Genomic DNA, 21,713 nt, shown 5'->3' on the forward strand with positions numbered 1-21,713 from the left:
TTAATATTATGATTCTCTCAGAGCTCGGGTGAGGTAGAGGTGGGAATGAGGCTGACTGTTGTTATTGTTGTTCAATAGTTTTCAGTTGTGTCTAACTCTTCATGATCCCCTTTGGAGTTTTCTTGGCAAAGATACTGGAGTGGTTTGCCATTTCCTTCTCCAGCTCATTTTACAGATGAGGAAATTGAGGCAAACAGGGTTCAATGGCTTGCCCAGGGCTACACAGCTAGTAAGTGTCTGAAGCCAGATTTGAACTCAGGAAGATGAGTCTTCCTGACTTCAATCCAGGCACTCTATCTACTGCACCACTTAGCTGCTTACCAGGCTGCCTAAGAAGGGGCAAATAAAACCCAATTGGGAAACTGAATAGGTCAAAGCTTCAATGTTTATCAGCAGTGATGTTGGGCCCATGAATGGCTACTGTGCTTTTATTCTGGGCAAGATAGAAAGATTCTCTCTCTCTCTCTCTCTCTCTCTCTCTCTCTCTCTCTCTCCATGTATAATTAATATATATATATATATATATATACATATATATATACATATATATACATATATATATATACATATATATATGTATATATATATGTATATATATATATGTATATATATATATATATAGTTTTCCCCATTTGTGTGTATGTGTGTATATATGTATACACATATACACACATACACATATGTGTGTATATATCTATATCTACATCTATCTATCTATAGAGAGGAGGAAGAGAGGAGAGAGAGAAGAGAGGAGGGAGAGAGAGAGAGAGAGAGCACTTGCTGGGGGAGTAGAGGGCTATATTTAAAAAAAGAAAATGAGTTTACAATGAGTCTTAGTACAAGGTTCCCTCTGAAAACTCTCCAACCACCAAGCAAGTACAAATGGAATTCCCGAATAACCAAATGTAAAAGCTCAATTGGAGTAAGATTAAGGTTATGCATACTCCTATAAAACATGGGCAGAAATACAAACAGCTTCAGGCTTAGCAGTAATCATGAAGCGAAGGTCAATCTTTATGTGTGTGTACAATGTGGAAAAGATTACTTGAGCTGATTTTTCTTCTCCTAGCCTCATGTGATTAGTGATCGCTGTTATTAGTTTGGTTCCATTTTCAAATAGACAATGATATAAATATGTTATAGAAATGACAGTTTAGAAAATTGGCTAACTCAATTTAAGAAGAGAGGTAAAGTATTGCTGCCCCAAACTGTAATCTTCAGATGAATGCATATAGATAATCAAAGTCAATCCCAATTAAGATCTTTCTGCCAACAGAAGGAAGCCAGCTGTTAGTAACTTAAAAGGGAAATAAACAATTATAAAGCATAGGATGTGCCAGTGGCCCTCTAAACAAATCTTGCTTTATAACAGGACAACTTCCACCCTATAATCTGGAACTGATTTCATCCTGCCTACAGGGCAGTGTTTTTCTGGTTATTGCTGTTGCAACTTAGAATCATTTCTCAGGTGGGTTTCTATGATTAATCTCATTTAGAGCAGAACTTTGGTAGGTTTAAGGGTGAGAATTTACTATTTTTTTTGAAGAAAATTTGCCCTAGTGCCTCTGTCTGACTTTAAAGTGCCCAGAATGAATCCCAGAGGCCTGGGAAGGAAAGCCATTTTTCCCCTCTCTTCAAACTATATCCATGAAAATTATAAATGTAAATTATAAGTGCTGTGCAAAATAAGTTATTATTATCATTATTATTTTTACTTATATCAGGCTTATTTAAGGATTAATAAATGCTTGGTTTAGGAAGAAAATTTTTTCAACTATATAGCTAAGGTATGGAAGCTTAGCTCAACCACTGCTATCTTTCAAAAGGAAGAGAACATTCAGGAAACATTTGTTCAGCTTGGTTGAGGCAGCTGGGTAGTACAGTGGATAGAACACTGGATTTGGCTCAGGAAGATCCTGGGTAAGTCACTTAACTTCCCACTACACTATGGGCTCCTTGAGGGCAGGGACTGTCTTTTACCTTTCTTTACATCCCTATGCTTAGCACCGTGCCTGGTACATGGGCACTTAGTAGATGATTTTTGACTGACTGACATGACAACCTTTGTCTACTTCAGTTCTCTAATCTATAAAATGGGAATAATAGCAGGATCTTCCTCCCAGAGTTGTGAAGATAAAATAAAATAATATTTGTTAAACACTGTGTAAATCTCCAAGTGACAAATAAATGCGATGATGGAAAACAGTATACTAAAGTAGATATAAAATATCAGATAAATCTTGGACTGTGTCCTCATAGATAGAGCTCACAGTGTAATGGAGGGATAAGAGAAACTTACTATTAAATAATATTTTAAAGACAGGTCTATAGGAGAAGGTCATTATCATTGTGGGGAAATTAGGGAGAAGGGGTCTTTTGATATGGATTTTGGGTAGGGGTCCAACAGACAAAAATTACGAGGTGAGGAGTGGCAGTGCATAGCATGTAGTCATTGGGCAAAGAGAGTCCTATAGTTAAACAAGTACACAGGATATGTAGGGATAATAATATGAGAAAAGGTGGGAAAGGTAGGTTGAGTCAGATTATTGGAGAAACTGGCACTGATAGTGTACAAAAATATTATAGCAGTAACTTCCTATTACTTTTTCCATCATTCTTGAATATGAGCAAGAAGGAAGTGCACCAAAGGTGCCATTATATGAAGGGTCTCTTTTCCCTTGTCCTCTCTTGAATAATTAATATATTTATAATAAAATGGGAGATATTATGGGTACTTGTCTTTTGAAAGAAATGACAGATGGTGAAAGTAATATAGCTTGCCAGTAAATATAGATAATTGTAGCAGCCAAGAAAGCTAAGTTTGGCATAATGTATAGTTCAATTGTAAAATGCATGCTATTACTTTTAGTTTGCATAAAGATACACACCATGTATATATGTACATATTTAAGGTACAGTTCTATGCAGTTGGCATGGTTAACATTGGTTGGAGTAGTTGGAAAACTTTCATCTTTGCTTTTCATCTATCTACAAGGCTCATCTATCTCCAAGGGAGTGTCAGCAGGCTTTTCTATAAAAGAACAGCTAGGAGCACTTCCCAGGCCAGCCTTTTATGTAAAAAGTTATCTATGTGGTGGGTGTGATTCCAGATCATAGAAGGCCACAACTCCAAAATAGTTCTTTTACTGCTGTCTTGTATGCCCTTCTTAGCAATGCAATCTTTTATGTTAAGCAGGAGAGGCAGTTTGGCACTGAGTTGGCTCTGGAAACAGGAAAATGTAGGCTCAAGACCTACAACTGAAACCTACTGGGTGTGTGTGTGTGGGCAAGTCACTAAGCCTCTCAATGCTCTAGTCCTCTCTCTAAGATCACATGGCACAGAGAAGGTGCTGACCTATACTGGTAGTGGGAGTCTTCTCACCTGGGTGTTCCCTATGCTAATGAATCACACGTCCAGTTCCTGTATTAAACACTGCCCTCTCCCTGTCCTTTTAAAATGTAAGTGGTCCTGGGAATGGGTGAGTGGTGGCAACATCCCTAGTCTTAGTCTGAAGAATTTAACTTCATGTGGATGGGGCTGGAACACCAGTTATCTTCTGAACGGGGAAAGTGTTTATAGAATGGGAAGATGCATGAGCTGAAGATGAATTTCTCCTACATGACAGTTGTTGCCCTGTACTCTCTACTCATCTCTACTCCCAAGGAGGAACATATCCTCCCCTTCATGTCCTGTTCAACCCTAAGGTTTTCTATTGTCTGGTCATTTTATAATAGTAGTCATTCAGTTCTATGCTAAGTACCTGAAAAAAATCCCTAGGACATAGTCATAGGGAGGGAAAAAATGCAACCCTGTCCAAAGCCTCTCTACCATGTTGCCTCTCCAATACTGGGCTAGACATCCACAGCTACAGCAGAGGAGGATAAATGCCAGATCTGGACAAAGCATGGTCTGGGATCTTAGAATCATAGATTTGGAGATGGAAGAGACTTTAGAAACCATGAAGTCTAAACTTATTTTACAGACAAGGAAACTGAGGCACAGAAAGTTTGAAAGGCTTATTCGGGGTCACAGAGATAGCATTTAAGGTAGGATGTGAACTTTTATCTTTATAACTCCAAATCCAACATTTTCTCCACTACATCTAATCCTACCCAAACCCCAACTAACCCTGTATTACTTTTATTTAATTCAGTAGCACTCCAACTAGTGTTTCTTGAGAATACTGGACAGATGGTCACTAGAAATATACATCTAAAAACTAAAAATCCCCAGAAAACAACAACCTCAAATTCTGAAACTGTAACTAACACAAAATTATCCAGAACAAATAGGTCACTTGGGACTAAGAGTTGTTGATGAAAAAATGTGAAATCTGTGCAGAAGGAAATGAAACAGTCTAGGTGAAAGTGAGATCATTCACCAGGGCCCCAGAAAAAAAAAAGCCAAATTAGCTCTCCTCAAGTGAAAGATATGCTAATAAGCTGAGTTGTCTTTAGGGCAGAGAAAGTAGGACAATCAACCTAGCCTCTGGGGGTCTGGGGTACAGGAATGAAGAAGGGAAGCTGCAGATGGGGGAGAAATAACTTTGCTCAAGGTTATTTATGGAAATACATCGTAGAAACTTCAGAAAAAGAAATAATAATAGGTCATATTTCTATGACACTTCAAAAAGCATGCCCCTCACTTGTAACCAAGGCAAGGCAGATGGGATTGCTCCTTAATCTCTTGGATTTCCTCATCCCATGTCTCCCTGCACCCCATACACCCTCACCCTTTCTATCCCTTGATTTTCATTCCAACAGTTTTGATAAATAATTGCTGACTTGACTTTAATGTAGGATTTTTTTCACTCTCTTTTTCACTTTCGATCGTAGCATCTTCTGAAGATATTAAAGGATCATAAGCCCTTTCTACATTAAAATATTTTAATATAAATGTATTATGTATATATTTTAAATATATACCTTAACATCAGAAGGTCTTGTGATTTTTAATTTATATTTTATTTACATTCACATATTATGGAAGGAGCTAAGCTAATTTATGTTTGAGTTGTTTATCCTTACACATCAATAATCTAGTAGAAGCCTAACATTATATATGGCATTTAACTAGCCAGTTCTTATCATAAACTGTTTGTATAGGAACTTACCCTCTTCAGTGCTTTGTAATGGCCTCAGCCTCTTGATTTTTAGCTTTTGGTGATATGTATATGTTAGAGTTAATTAAATTTAGAAAAAAACATTAGCCATCTAATTAAGCTAGAGCATCCTACAATGTATTTCTATTAAGGTTTTTTTAAAAATGCATTTATGTTCCATGAATTGCTACATTTATTTCTAAGTTAGATAAACTGATAATATCCAGACAGAGAAGGATAGAGACAACTGGTTATTCAAAAGAAAGAAAAGCTTCCAGGAACATGAAACCAGGTAATTGAGAATCAAGATATGGAGAGGAGCATGAGGACTAGGCACCCACTAGGGATCCAGCATGAGGATTCTACAAAGAGAGAGGGAACTTTCAGGTCCTATAGTACCAAGAATTGTGCGCTGCCTCGGCCATTTGGGTATTCTATGTGTCACTACCGTTATTTTTGAGGCTTGAAGCCACTTTTCTTATGGCTGTTGTGTGTGTTGGTGGGAGGGTACACTTCAGGTTTATGAGAGGAATGTTTTGTATCTACTGTTCTTAGTGTGCCATCTTATTAGTAAATGCCTTTGCTAAAAGTTGATGGTGTTTATTGGTTCATTATTAATGGGAATATGTAGGAGTAGCCACCCAAATTGTTGCCTCTAGAATGTGAGATAGCAGTCACCATTCTATGGGAACCAGCCTGGAAGCATAAGTAATAAGTAGTGTTACCTAAACCAGAGAGTGTTACATATAAAACTAGGTATGAGAACATTTGAATAGGATCACAGATTTAGGGCTAGAAGGGATCTTAGAGTCCATCTTAGTCCAGCTTATCTTTTCATAGATGGGTCAACTGAGGCCCAGGTAAGGTAGGTGACTTACTAAAGGCCACAGAGAGAGTAAGCAAAAGAGGAAGTATTTGAACGCAGATCCTCTGACTCCAAAACCAATACTCTCTTCATTGTACTTGGATAACTTGATATCATACTCAACAATTATGCACGAAACAAACATCATAAAAGCAGAAAATTTTAAAAAGAAGAGTGAAGAAGTAAGAGTTATAAAAAACATGCAAATTTTATCTGGTTTTACTTTGTTCAATTCAGCAAAAATAGTATAAAAGCAACTATGTGTGATTCCATCTTCAACATTTAACTAACTTAGAAAATTTTATTTCTCATTTACTATTTGGCAATTTAAATCTATCTATAGTGTCCAGGATGAACAAATAAGTAGGAATTTAATTTCCTTCATCTTATAACACTCCCCTCAAAGTTTCAATTCTTTGAAAAAATATCACTTGACAAGTCTGACTCATAGTTCTGAGGGTGGAGAAGAATGAAGTCCATAGTGCTATTAAAAGGTAGAATGATTCCTTTCCTTTAGAGAACCAGCTGACTGCTAGGTTTCTTTCTGCTGTCCTGTGCCTCCCTCAGCTACTTTTTGAAAGCTCATTGGTACCTCATACATTATGTGCCAAGGCAACTGGACTGACTATCTTCTCACAGAATGTTAATTATATCTGAAATTATAGCCCTCTGCTCTATTCTTCCCTTCTAAGTATTATATAGGGCTCAACAATAAATGATGTCACTGGGAAAGAAAATCCTATTTCCATCTCACAGTTATAGCCCCTGTGTGAGCTGTAGTTTATTGTCATTATCATAAACATTTATTGAGCACCTGGTAGACACAAGACACTAGGGACACACAAAAAAAATTATGACAAAGTTCTTGTGAAGTTTTTAATCTAGATGGGAAGGCAGGATCTGTTTCAATTGCTCAGGTCATCATGATATCTTCTTCCCATCCACAGTACTGAATCAATTCAAAGCAAATCCAATAATCTCACAATTTCAGAATTGGAAGATACTCAAAGGCCATCTAATCTAAACAAGACTTGAACACAAATCCCCACTAAAATGCAAATGGCCATTCATCCTTTGCTTGAAGACTTCTAGTCATTTCCCTGGACTCTTGTAAGCCCTTATTTCCTTAACATTTATTTGGTACTTTGTACTTTTTTGCCTTTTGTCTTTTTTTGCCTGCAATTTCCCTAATAAGATTGGAAGCTGCCTGAGGAAAAGTGTCATTTATGTCTTTAGAATTGTGTCTAATAAAAAATGCTCAATAAGTATAAATAAATGAGGGCAAAAGATGTGACTAATTGACCAAGAGCAAAATCACTTTTTTTTCGTTAATTTTTTTTTCTGTAATCAAAGGAAGCTTAATAGTATCTAATGAGACCTAATGCTTTTAAGTTTGCATAGCACAGAATGGATTTTTAACAGCTTTTAACCTTGATACACATCAATAATTTCTCACTATTCCTTGCTCAGGATCATAGACTAAATTGAACCCTCAGATTTTTTTTTATCTGTAAGTATTCCAATAACCATTCTTAACTTCCCTGAGGCTTTTGCTCTTTCTATCAGTTCTGGTAGTTTTACAATCATCTCTCATTTCTTGCTGCAATGCTAGTAGCAATTTAAGACATATCAAATGGTACCTTGCTGTTCCATGGTTCACAAAACATTTTTTCTCAGAAACAATAAGAATGATTTTATCAATGACTGCTTTTTTTTTTAAAGGATTTTAGTTTTCTGTCTTCCAAGATCACCCTCATAGTTGGATGGAAAATGTTTATTACTGATACTGCATTTCTATAAAATGTATATTTAGTTTCCTAGTGATTCTGATTGTACATACATACCAGAGGAAAAAAGTGGGCTATTGTAAACTCTCTGAGGAAGGCCCTCCAGGAGATTATCTTGAGTAATGATGGGGTTTAGGGAACAGTCAGTCTATGATTCATTTATTAGCTTGTTTCACACGGGGACTAACTTCATCTCTTTGCTGGCTGATTTAAGTGCCCTTGGCTTTGTTCTTCATGTCACAAAAAATTTGCAATATATATACATATACACATACACATACATGTGCATGTATGTTTTATCCGAGATTTTATGGAATCAATTTAAACACCATGATTTACTAGACAATTTAAACACCATACAAATGAATCTTGAAGAAAATTTGAAGGTAAATTTCCACTGTGGTTTAAAGAAGGAGCCTTAGAACACTGATATTCTTAATTTGGATGAAGGGGAAAAAATCACTGTGGAAACACTTAAAGAAACCAGTAGCATTATCTTTAAGATAATGGAATAGAGAAGTTCCTGAAAATTCTACTATTAAATTGATTAAGCAAATCCCATTTTTCTATCAACTGTACTATAAAATCATAAATGTGTTTTCCTGGGGGGAAATGGTCCCTAAGTGAAATAAAGTCATACTTAAAATGGAGAAAATCCTTAAAATCTGGCATTTAAAGGGGAAATGACCTAATAAAACAACAGTAATATGCCAGATATTAGTAATAAGGCCTTACTATTTAATGAAAGGGAAAATATAGTGAGATACCATCAATTCATAAAACTTGCTCTGCTTCATATTTTCCCACTGGAGATTTATCTGTGTGTAAAGACTTAGCAATTAGGTTGCTTTTTTATCAGCCTCAATTTTATTTTAACACTTCGAACTTTATATCTAAAGTGATTAATTTTCCCCCCTTTCCTACCAGTTGAATTTGCTGGCCCGTTTCCAGACTCATTTGCTCAGTAACAATTACACAGCCTGTTTGGATAGGAGGAAATAGCAGGAACTATGACTAAGTACTGAGGTATACAATCCTTCTTAACAATGGAGCCTCACTCCAGGCTCATAGAATCATTCAGTGTTCTCCAGCTGGATAAGTCCTCACAACCTATCTAATTAAATCTGCATGTGAAGAGGAACATTTCTGCCTGAAGATCTCCAGAGACAGGGAACCCATTGTCTTCTGAGCCAGGCCACTTCACTTTTGAATAATTGATAGTTAATAGAGTTTTTTTTTTAAATTATATCAAGGCTCAAATGACCTTACTCTAACATGGAACTACTGGGCTTAGTCTCTTAGTTTTGTCCTATGGGGAAAATAGAAAAAAGTCTTCTACATGGTAATCAATAAAATATTTGGAGAAGACAATCATGTCCTCCTTATGTCTTTTCCAGGATAAATATCAGTAGTTCTTTCAATGGACCCTCATATGACACAGTTTCTAGTACTTCCCAGCATCATTCGCTATTTCGTTTGCATTTTTCAATGCTCATCCTAAACCCTAACCTTCATGCAGTAATGGAGATGTTTCTGCACACATTGAATTGCCAGGCAGCTAATATTTTCTTTTAAAAACACTGCTGGCTCTGTCACTATTTATAGGGTTGTTTTTGCTCTCCTTTCCTAATGCTATATGTATTTTAATTGGTTTATCAATTGTCATTATATTGGTCCAGTTAGGTTATATGATCTTGGCTGTCTATGGGCCTCCTTAAGAATTAATTACATAGCTTTTTTATTTTCAAATGGATGGGAAAGTGAAGACTGGCTGGAGTAATTGCTTTAAGAGAATCACTAGCCTCAGAAACTTGAAGTTATTTTACATAGACTCAAAATTCTATGTGTGAAGGCAACATTATCATCAGGAATGGAAAAACAACTATGTAAATAGTGACTGATGATGATAAAATTGATAAATTGATAATTGTACACTGATAAAATTGTACTAAGCACTGTTGTATCATACAATTAATAAATAAAATAAAAAATTCAGATTTTCAATTTTTATTGGAAATATTCAAAGTTTGTATGTTCAAAATTCTACTTTTGAAGTTCTGTGCAGTTGTCATGTCATGTAAATATTTTTCTATTTAGAAAAGTAGCAAGTCCAAGTAGCTGTAAAAAGAATTAGAGGGAATGCTGTCCTAAAATGCAGTGTCCAAAATGGAAGACAACATAGTAGATGCGGTCTGCCAGGGGCGAAGATCAGTAACACTATCATCTTACTCACCCTAGACACAATGTCACTATTAATGAAGCCTAAAAGTATGTTAGCCTTTTATTTTTTAAACACAATACTCCAGATGTGGTCGGAGCAGAGCAGAGCAAAGTGGGAGAATCACCTTCTTATTCCTGCAAATTATACTACTGAAAAAAGCCCTAGACTTTTTTCTTAATTCATTTCAAGTTATGAAGTTAATTTTTATGCCCAAATATAAGACCTCATATTTGTCCTTTTTTGAATTAAATTTTATTAGATTCAAGGAAATCCTTCCCCCTCCAGTGTTACAGCCTGTCAAGATCTTTTTGGATAAGGAGGACTCTGTCATCCAATATTAGCTGTCCCTCCTTAGCTTTGTGCCATTAACAAATTTGATGAGCATGATTTTCATTCTCTTATTCAATTCTCTGGCAAAAATGTTAAACAGTAGAGGGCAAAGCCCAGATTCCTGGGACACTTTTCTTCAGTCTGGCCATTCAGTAATTTTTTTTAACATGCTTTTTTTTTGTGTGTGTGAGGCAATTGGGGTTAAGTGACTTGCTAAGTCACACAGCTGGTGAATGTTATGTGTCTGAGGTCACATTTGAACTCAGGTTCTCCTGACTCCAGGGCTGATGCTCTATCCACTGCGCCACCTAGCTACCTCATTCAATAAGTTTTAATTCCATCTAATTATATTATTATCTAGTTGGTATCTCTCCAAATTTTTGTGAAGATACTGCATTTCTTTGTTCAAATCTAGGGGAAGAGGGAAGGAAATACTCAATGATTCACCTGTTATGTGCCAGTCATTATGCTTTACAAATATTATCTTCATTAGATCTTCATAACAACCCTGGGAAGTAGGTGTTGTTGTTACTCCCATTTTACAGTTGAGGTAAGTGAAGCAGACCACAGTTAAGTGACTTCCCGAGGGTCACACAGCTAGTAAGTGTGGCTCAGGTTGGATTTGAACTCAGGGTCTTCTCAAGTCTAGATGTAGTGCCGTCTCTACTGCACCACATAGCTGCCTTAATACTAGTATCTATAGTATTCTTCTAAGCTGTCAGATTAGTAATATATATTTCTATTATGTGAAAAGAAATAAGGTTTATTTGACAAAAATCTATCCTTCCTGAAGCGTTCCTGCTTTATCATCATTATCTCCTTTCCCTAGATGTTCACTATTAAAAAAAATCTGCACGAGAATTTACCAAGCAATTAAAGCAAAGTTCACTGGCAATGGTTTAGATGATTCTCCTTCTCCTTCTCCTCCTCCTCTTCCTCCTCTTCCTCCTCCACCTTCTTCTTCCTTTCTTCAAACTAGGACAACTGTTGGCTTTCTCCAACTTGATGGTGCCTCTCACATTCTCTACAACCTTTCCATTATCATAGCCAGAAACTCAGCAATCACAGCAATCAATTTTTTATTTTTATTTGATAGTAGCCAACAATGTCATTCTTATCAGCCAAGTGGCTTGGATTTGTCGTTGCTATACCATTACTTGTCTTTGAGATCAACTCCCCATTAATCAGTTTGCATTATGTTCATTCTAGTTGTTCTCTTTACAGAGAAAACAAAATCAAAATATCAATTGAGAACATCTGCTTTTTCTTTGTCAACAAGCCATACTATCCCATCCACATGAAATACATTATTGTGCTTAGAAAACTGCAAGGCACTCCATTAGTCCTCATATAACTAACCTATCTCTTTTGAGGAAACACAGTTTACTGGAAATTGAGCTGCATTTAGATTCAGAAGTGACCTGGACTCTAGTCCCACCTCTGAGACTTGTTAGATCTATGGTTTTAGGCAAGTCATATCCTCTCTGAGCTAGAGTTATCTCATTTATAAAGAAAGTTTAGTGGCACCTAGCCTAAAGAGTAATTGTGAAATATAGGATAATATATTTTGAAACCCTGGAATGCTTTAAAAATGTCAGTTATTATTATTATGTGGTGAAAATACACTCTCACAAATTTATATTTTGGCTATCTCCCATCTCACAAAGTCTCAGTGATATCTACTTTACCATCTTGCTTTTCTTTCTCTAATTTACCCATTGATTATTTATACTTTGTGTATTTCTATATAGACTTTTGAAGCAATTAGTTTTATTTCTGACCCTTCCTTGGATATTATCTCCTAAGAATTATTTGTCCTTTCTGCTGATATTCTCCTTGTTTCTCATCTTCTTCCATTTTCAATTTAAAGACTTCTGTTTTAGATTCACAAGTTCCTAAGCAACTACACACACACACACACACACACACACACACACGCACATATATATATATATATATATATATATATATATATATATATATATATATATATATATATATATATATATATATGTATGTATATTTAACCAGACCTTGCTAGATACATTTCATCCTTGGTTAAAAGCCACTTATTTTTATATCATAAATTATGGTTCAGAAACCAAAATCCTACATTGAGATAACAACCATCTCATTTGGTCAGATGAGACATGTAGGTGGAACAATGGATAGAGTGTTGGACTTGGAGTCAGGAAGTCCTGAGTTCAAATCCCACCCTAGACACTTGCTATCTGTGAAACTCTGGATAAATAATTTAATTCCTGTCAACCTTTGTATTTTCATCTACAAAATGGGGACAATAACAGCACCACCTCACAGGGCTGGTGTGAAGATCAAATGAAGTAACACCTATAAAGAACTTTGTAAAATTTAAAGCACTATATAAATGCTAAATATCATTATTTCCCAAATCTGGTCCTTCACTTGACAACAGCAATAATGAAATTGCCAACTATGTCACTGAGGTCTTCAGTTTCTTGGCTACTTTTTTGTTTGATGGGACAGAGTGGTTGCCTAAAAACTATTATCTGATAACAATGAGCAAGTTAAGAACTCATGATTGCTTGGGTTGACCATTTTTTCCCAGTCTAATTGAAATAAAAATTAATAGCTTGTGTTCTTATTAGGTGTGCCTTAGCAAAAAATTCAATATTCAACTAAGCAAACATTAATGAAATACTTACTACCCCCTCAAGACATCCCATTCCAGTCCTTGGACACCATAAATTTTTATGAAATGTCATTTTATGTTGATCTCACCAATAGAATTGAAGTTCTGAGAGGGAAGGGTCATTTAATTTTTGCATTTGAATCTCTAATACCTTGCACGGGGCCTTGAAAAACAAATAGTTGCATAATAAGCACTTGCTGAACTGAATTGATCTGAAATTTCTTTCCCTGTAGCTTCCATCAAATAATACTACTTCTCTGGGACCAAGGATAACAAATCTAACAATCCCTCTTCCATATTATTCTTATTGAAATAGTTGAAATAGGCAATTTTGTTCTCACTAAGTCATCTCTGTTTTTTTTTTAAATACCTATGGAATAGCTTTGGAATTCCTTCAATCAATCTGAATGTGACATTTTCCAAGCCCTTAAATATTTTGGTTATCTTCCTTTGGGCATGCTTCCTATTGTCAGTGTTATTACGAAGATCTAACCTTCAGAACTAAACTTGGATACCATGTGCCTAAATCATTGGCTCATTTATGATATTTTATAATGTAGATGCTTGTATATCCATCATCTGTGGCTCTTCAAGGATAGGGAATATTAAACTTTGTATTCTGTATGGCATCTAACATGGTAAGTATTGAATAAACATTTGTTGAATGTTACTTAACTGGCTTCCATCATTCATGGTGTGTCATATTCAGTGGCTAACTAACTCAAGAGCTCTTATAGACTGAGGAATAATGATGGGCAGGGCAGCTAGATGGCACAGTGGATAGAGCACTGGCCCTGAAGTCAGGACTACTAGTCCAGTTTGGCTAGTGTCAAACCTCTTAATTGGAATCATATGAAAAAAAAAGTCTGGAAAGATAGGTTAGAGCCAGATTGTATAAATCAGTGGTATCAAACACAAATAGAAGTGGATCTTCAAGGGCCGTATTGACATTATGTTGTACTGCATCTTAATTTATTTCGTTAAACCTTCCCCAATTGCATTTTAATCTAGTTGGGAGTGTTGGGGGAGGGGGGATTGTTATGCCTCTGGTGTAATGCCTTAAATGTCAACATGTTGAATTTGGTTTTTACATAGAGATAGTGGGGGGGGTGAAGCTGGGGAGTCATTGAAGGTATGTCAGCATAACAGAAACATGATTTAAACTGTGCCTTAGCAAAATTATTTTAGCACATATGTGCAGGGTAATTTGGAGAGAAGACATGCTGAAAAAAGGGAGATTAAATATGAGGCTATTTCAAGGGAAAATTGGTGATGAAAGCCCATAATAGGATTGTGATCATCTGAGTAGAGAGAGGAGGATAGATATGAGAGATGTTATGGATGTGGAATTGACAGTCCTTGGTATCTAATTGGATATGACAGTAATGAAGAGTGAGGAGACAAGGATGGCTGAAGTTACAAAGCTGGCTTAACAAAAGTCAGGTTTGGAAGAGCTAGATTTAGCAGGGGGGAGAAGATGAGCTATGTTTTAGATATGCTTACAGGATGTCCACAGAAGATGTCAAACAGGCAGTTATAACAGGATATACAGATCTGGGCAGCCTCTGTGTAAAAACAATGATATATATTTCCATGATTTCAATGAACAAGAGAAAAAAATTTAGGGCAAGTGACAGAAACTTAGGGGTCACCTGTGCTTAGGTGCAGGAGATGTGTAATGATTCAGCAAAGGAGAATAAAGGAGGAATAGTTAAATATATTATTGATTATACCTACCTAGCTTTTTCAAACAAAATTGGAATCTCTTAATATAATCAAAGTCACCTTATCAATAAGAATCTTTCTACTTTTCTTAGGACTAGAATTAGATATACACAATTTGGAAACTGTTTACATTTTTCTGGCAAGCTACAATGTAAAACCTTAGGCTATAGTCCAATTGCAAATTAAAACATACGCTGTGGCAATTTTTTCTATGCTAAAAACATCATAATCTCATTTATCTCATTTAGGATTTGTGACAACATTCTTCCTCAAACCCATAAGGAAATTACCAATTGATTATATACCAAAGTGAAGTCATTATTCTAGGCTTCCATGTCATTCTTTTAGCCTGTCTTTGGATAAATCATGCATAGACCGAAAGAATATAATGACACTGTAGTTAATTTAAAAATTGCTCATGAGACACACAATGAAAAATATGTGAAATATTTTATTCCTAATTGACATTAAATGGATTTTCAGAAAAATGTTTATTGATATTTAAAAGGTTCAATTATCCTCAACTACAGCCAATGACTTCTGAAAATCCATAAAGAAACAAAGCTAATTCATTGTGATAAAATATCTATTAGTAGAGGCATAATGGCATCGGCACTGGCCTTGGAATCAGGAAGGTCTGAGTTTGAATCCCATCTCTGATATTTACTAGTTGAATGACCAAGGGCAAGTCACTTCCTAGTCTTCTCATATGCAAAATGGAGATAACAACACCTGGCATGCCTGCCTCACAGAATGAGGTAAAGTACATCCAATTCAACAATTGCTATTGATCACCTATGTGACAAGCACCAGGCTGTGGGGACACATAAAACAGGCCCTGCTGTGAAAGAGCTTACATTTTACTGTGAGGAAATGACATGTACAGATAAACAAACATAATGCATGTGCATACACACATGCATATATTACATACATGTAACACAGTATATATACGCACATAATATATACACACATATATACATACACATGTGTATTTATATACATATGTGCCTATACAAATTTGTTGTGTTTATATGCAAAGTTTCCCAAAAGTCTTAAAGCAGTTTTAAGTTATTAAAGCCAAATGCTAAAATTGCATCACACATATATGTGTGTGTGTGACACAATTTTTATTGGGGGATCACTAACCTAAGCAATCGGAAAAGGCTTAATGAAGGAGATGGCTTTTATCTGAGGCTTGAAGGAAGCTTCAAAGAGGTAGAGGTAACAAGGGAGAATATTCCAGGAATGGAGGACTACCTATGCAAAGGAATGATGATGGGAGATGGAATGTTGTATGTGGGAAACAGAAAGTAGACCAGTTTGGCCAGAATGCAAGACTACTGAGAAGTAAGGTGAAATCAATCCGAAAAGATGGGTTGGAGCTAGAATGTTAAGGGCTTCAAATGACAAACAAAGGTGTTTTTACTTATATCTTAGAAATGATAGGAACCCACTGAAGTTTCTTGATGATGAGAATGACATGATGAGTGACCAGATATGTAAAGTGCTTTGTAAACTTAATAAATATTAATTACTAGTAATATTAACTAGAGTAAACACAATAATAATATAGAATTTGAATTCTTTCCACATCATGGCATATATAAGCTAACATGTAAAACCATGGTACATAGCCCTTTCTGGAAAGAATATCTGCGGCTTTCATCCCTCACCCACTTCCTGACTCTATTATCTTGGGTACATATAGCCTCCTCTGGTTGCATGGCCTGAGGCTGGGGTAAAGCCAATGCTTCTGAGTATTCTCTTCCATACTGAGGCTATGTCTATTCAATAAATATTGTTGAAATGAATAAAGAGATTTGAGGAGAGACAAGATGGAGGGGAAATGGTAAAGAGAGATAGCCTGAGGGCAACAGAGAAGGAAAGAAAGGAAATAGAAAAGAAACAAGAAATAGAAGACAGAAAAGGAGAGAAATGGTAAAGGTGGAGAAAGCAGTAGAAGGAGAAAGGGTGAAGAAGAACAGGAAATAAGACTAAAGAAAAAGACAAAGGAAAGGTAAAGGACAACCTGGGATTAGAGAAAGGCTCAAATGCCTCAGGCCAATGAGAAATAGGCTCTAATTCTCTCTAAAACCTAGGGTTCTCTTATCAGCTTGATCTCAAATTTCTTCCCTCAAACAAAGGCTCATTTATCTATTCATTCATTCATTCATCTATCCATTCATTCATTCATTCACTCACTCATTTATTTATTTATTTGCTTGTTTACTTATCCATTTATTTATTTATTTATTGTATTTATTTATTTCAGTTTTTACATTTTTTATTTGGAAATGTTTATATTGATGCAGAGAAATTGGATTTTTGAGACACAAGATGTCCATTTATTATAAAACAAGAGACCCGGAAATTATCTACATGATGAAACAAAAGATTTCAGAACTTCGGCGGAATGGACAACTTTCATGAAGCCACTTCATGAGTGATTTCAGTCCACATATTTCCCCAGAATGTCACTATCTCTAAATAAGAAATAGTCCTTGTCTTCTATAACTGCTTTGGTTCCCTCATATTCTGGAAGAAGAACTGTATCTCCAACTTTCACACTAACTGGTTGAATTTCTCCACTCTTTCCTTTAGATCCTGATGCAACAGCTACTAGCGTTGCCTGTAATACTTTTCCTTGAGATTTTTCTGGAAGCATAATACCTCCTTTGGTAACAGTCTCAGCTGTACTCCCTTCAACCAAAACTCAGTCAAGGAGGGGAAGAAACTTTCTAAAAGCCTGGCCTGCCATGGCTCTGGCAGTGCCCTGAGGTGGCGCTCTGGTTCAGTCCATTCCCTTCGACCCTCCCCCGGCGCCAGTAGACTTGCAACCCCATCAGTGAAACACTTGAACATCTTAAGAGGGAGACTAAATCTTGATTTTTAAAAAACAAATATTTCCTTCTAAATCCGCAGCATGACTAAGTGGTGAATTAAAACAATTTCTAAAAAATTCGAGTTTTCGGTATCCCAAAGGGGAATAAAGAGGTATATGGTGGGTCTGAGAAGGCTGTAACAAATTACCAATGAAGTACTGGGAAAGAGAAATGTCTTTAAGAATACTTTATGGGAGATGCATGAGAAGAAAAGGTCAGCCAGTTATACAAGAATGAGGAATAAAATTCATAGTTGTGTTCAACTGGCCTCTACACAATGCCAGATTGGTAAAGGCTCCAGCATGCCAGGATGCCCTTGGAGACAGTTTACAGGTGGATGCAGACAATAGTCTCACATGACAAAAGAGTGTGGAAAGAAGATAAATTGGGATGAGATCACATATTAATAGATCATAGATCTAGAGATGGGAGGGAGCTTAGAGCCATCTGGTCCAACCCTTTTTACAGAAGAAGAAACTGAGGCTCAGAGAGGTTAAGGGAACGGTATCACAAAGGCTAATTCTCTACTGCTAAACAGATTTGATAAACTTTATTGATAAAATTTACAATATAATTATTTAGTCGTAAGAAGACAACAATTATGTTGTGGAGATTTATGCGAACAAGAAAAAAAGTTCCAATGAAGCTAATTCACTTCGACAAATCTGTGGTTTTGTAAATATCACCATTCCCTATGTCATGAAATAGGAAACTTCCATGAGTTGTAGTGGTTATGTATGAATCGCTGAATTTTTCAATAAAGTGTGATTCTTTCTCGGGCTTCTCTGGCTTTATTCAAGTTCTGATTAAAATCTCACCTTCTAAAGCAGGCCTGTACAATCTGTAGCCCACTAAAGGATTTCAGGTAGCCTGTGAAAAATGTAGGAAAACATCTTCTACATTTTTAGCGGGCTGCAGGTTGTGCAGGCCAGTTCTAAAGGAATCCTTTACTGACCTGCTTAGTTCTAGTGCCTTCTTCTATTAATTATTTCCAATTTATCCTGAATAAAGCTTATTTGTACATAGGAGGTGGTCTTAGGGTGGGAGCAGCCAATCAGGAGAGGAGGGCCCCAAGGCAGAGGTTTCTCACAGTGGCAATGTGACTATTGAGGGGAAGGAGACAAATTACAGAGAAAGTCCAGGCATGACTGAGGTGGAAGCCTTCCTAAAATGGTGGTCGCAGGGAGAGAGCCACTAATCAGGAGAGGAAAGTCCTGGGATAAAGGTTTTTCCGAATGACATGGCAGCAGTCAAGAAAAAAGTGGAGGAGGAGTCTGAAAAGAGAATCCAGGTACAATTTTTAATGTTTTATATGGGAAAATATAATCTTCCATCTTCTTCCTCCATAATGATTTGCAAATTAATTTGTATTCTAAAATGGTGTTGCCCTGGGGTCCCATGTCTATCTGTATATGTGAACACCCTCTAAATTTCATTTTCTTAACACATCAGTCACAGGGATTTTTGCACACCTATAAATTGTTAAACATTTTAGGAGGGTTTTTTAAATCAATATATAGTAGACATTTTTGAGTCATTTTTTTCTGGAAGGAAAATGTGTGTGTGTATGTGAAGATACACATACACACACATATTTTCCTTTAAAAATGTTTTTTAGACCCAAAGTACTGTACATTTTCAAGGTGATTTACAAAAAATAAAAACTAGTAGTTTCTATATTTGATTTCTAAAAAAACCCAGCCTTAAAAAATTACTGTATGGCATTTAAAATAGGTACAGTTCTAAAGAAGAGCATATTTTTTTTTCCTCTAGAAGCATGGCATTCCTTAGCATATTGGTAATATTCACTCTACTTCTCCACTATCCCTTCTCTCTAGAAGCTCCTAATTACCTAATAATCTAACAAGATGATTAGAACATAATATAGCTAACACAAAACAGTTTATATGTGTTACCTTACTTGATTATCACACTATGGTAAAATAGGGGCTATTATTATCTCTATTTATAGAAGAAGAAACTGAGGCTGAGAGGTTAGATGACTTGCCCTGGGTCACAGAGCTAGAAAATGTCTGCTAAAGGACTTGAACTCAGGTTTTTATTATTCCAAGTCTGATATTATATACACTAAACCATGTTATTGTCTCAAGGATACATAAATTTCTTTCTTTAAGCCTAAATCAACTGCTAACCTCCAACAGGCAGCCTTCTCTGACTCCTTCAACGACCTTTCTCCTCAGACCTCATAATTTCATTTTACAACATTGTAATAGATTTATCACATAACTTTTTGCAATATATTTAGCTGTTTTTATGTCTTATACTTCTACTAGACAATAAATTACCTAAGGGCAGGGATTGTGGCTTATCTAAACTTTATATCTTCTCTAACACCTAACCCAGTGATTTGCACACATTAGGTATCTAATCATTGAATAAATTGAATGAATGAATAAAAAGATGGATGAATGATACTGAAGAACTCCTTCCTTAGAACCTCTCCTTTTCTTAGTTCAATTTACTTCTTTATGAAGCAACAAATCCTCTACTAAATCCTACCCATGAGTAGGGGCCCATGATGGATTGGGTCCTGTCACATAGGTTACTTCACGAGAGAAGAGAAGGGCAGAATTATTTTTTGATGTTGTAACAATCCATAAATACCATCTACTAAGGCATGGGAAGATTGTGTTATGCTGGTAAAAGTGTACCCATACCAAAGAAACCATAGATCTTTTGACATATCAGTAAAAAGTTAATATTAAACGTAGCCCTTGTGTATAATATGAATCTTTATAATTGGCACTAAATGTTACTTAACTATTAATGAATGAAATACATTATGTGAGCAATATCTATTTCATTTACAACATTAAACCTTCAAAGAAATAGCCTGCTATGAAAGCTTTTTGGCAGAATTGAATATATTTGACTCTGTGTTGTAGACATTGACCTTCTCTTGAAAAGAGAACAAATACATTGGAGCAAAGAGGGAGTAAAATCCATCAAGTCTTTGGATCACCTGAAACATTATTTAATTTAAATGCAATCTTGATATGTCATGAAAACAAAGTGATTTATTTTATAATAGATGGAGTTTTCTAAACATTGCATTGTAATATTAATCATCTTGAAAGTTATTAAAATATGGTGGACATATTTGAATGTATGTGCTTGAAAAAAATTTAAATAACTTTTTTTAAAGGAAAGAAAATAAGTTGGTATACTTGAAAGGTAGAAAAGTGATCTGTAGATCTGTGCATGATATAGTTCAACTTAAAACAAATATGTTAGAAAACAAGCTACTTTAAAATAGATCTCATCCATTCAAATCCTTTTCTTCTCCACCATAATTTCTGGAAATCAGGAGTCTTAAATACAAAAATAAAGAAGGAGGAAGTTTTAATGGAATCATGTGCTATCCAGTCATCCTGAGTCAAGGCAAGATATAAACTTAAAGGTGGGGGCAGAATCTCCACTCTGGAATTCTGAAGGTAGGAAATGTACTTTGCATGTCACTTCTCTTCCCCTTTTCCTTTTCTCCCTCCCATTTTTATACTCTATTCTTTCCTTTTCTGTCTCTCCTAGGAAGGATGAGTATGTACATTCTGGTTTACCTGAAAGGGAAGGAATAAGGGAAATGGCCAAGGCAGTGGTTTTGTCAGTTTCGGTGGTCAGGTATTCACTTGTCAAACAAACAAGTGTATGCACCAGTCTTTGGTGCATTAGAACTTTCATTATCTTCTGGTAAAAGCATGGCTAGCTTTCTCCTGTTGAATAGAGGCACACTTTCCACCTTGGCAACTTTAGCAAGGGCATTCTGCCTCTTAGGCAAGAGATTAATATAACCTAGACTTGATTGATATAACATGATCAGGAGTTCCACTGAGTGAACAAATTATTGAATCTCATGTAAAAAGACAATATTGATGCTGCAACCTAAATATACTTCCCCATGAGTCTTTTCATTGACCTTTGAGTCAAGTACCACTTTAATTCCTCTGAGACCATTTTGATCTGCACAACTTGTAGTTGTATAGAATCACCGGGAGAAAAATACTGTTTTTTTCTCCCTTAAAGATACACAGGAGAATTATTGAAAACATTGTTGTTTTTCAGATAAGATTCAGCTATATTTGCTGTGAAGCAGCTAGATGGCACAGTAG

At 35.9% G+C, this 21,713-nt stretch overlaps 1 protein-coding gene and 1 pseudogene across 4 annotated transcripts in view; both read right to left on the bottom strand.

The window, feature by feature from the left end:
• SGCG (sarcoglycan gamma) overlaps nt 1-21,713 on the bottom strand; it is a 298,874-nt gene that overhangs the window by 141,358 nt on the left and 135,803 nt on the right. The gene's annotated exons all lie outside the window — the stretch shown is intronic.
• Nucleotides 17,142-17,462, bottom strand: LOC110215627 (10 kDa heat shock protein, mitochondrial pseudogene; annotated as a pseudogene).

Source organism: Phascolarctos cinereus, unplaced genomic scaffold (genome assembly GCF_003287225.1).
Source record: "Phascolarctos cinereus isolate Bilbo 61053 unplaced genomic scaffold, phaCin_HiC Scaffold_726;HRSCAF=1367, whole genome shotgun sequence".
Classification (NCBI taxonomy): Eukaryota; Metazoa; Chordata; class Mammalia; order Diprotodontia; family Phascolarctidae; genus Phascolarctos; species Phascolarctos cinereus.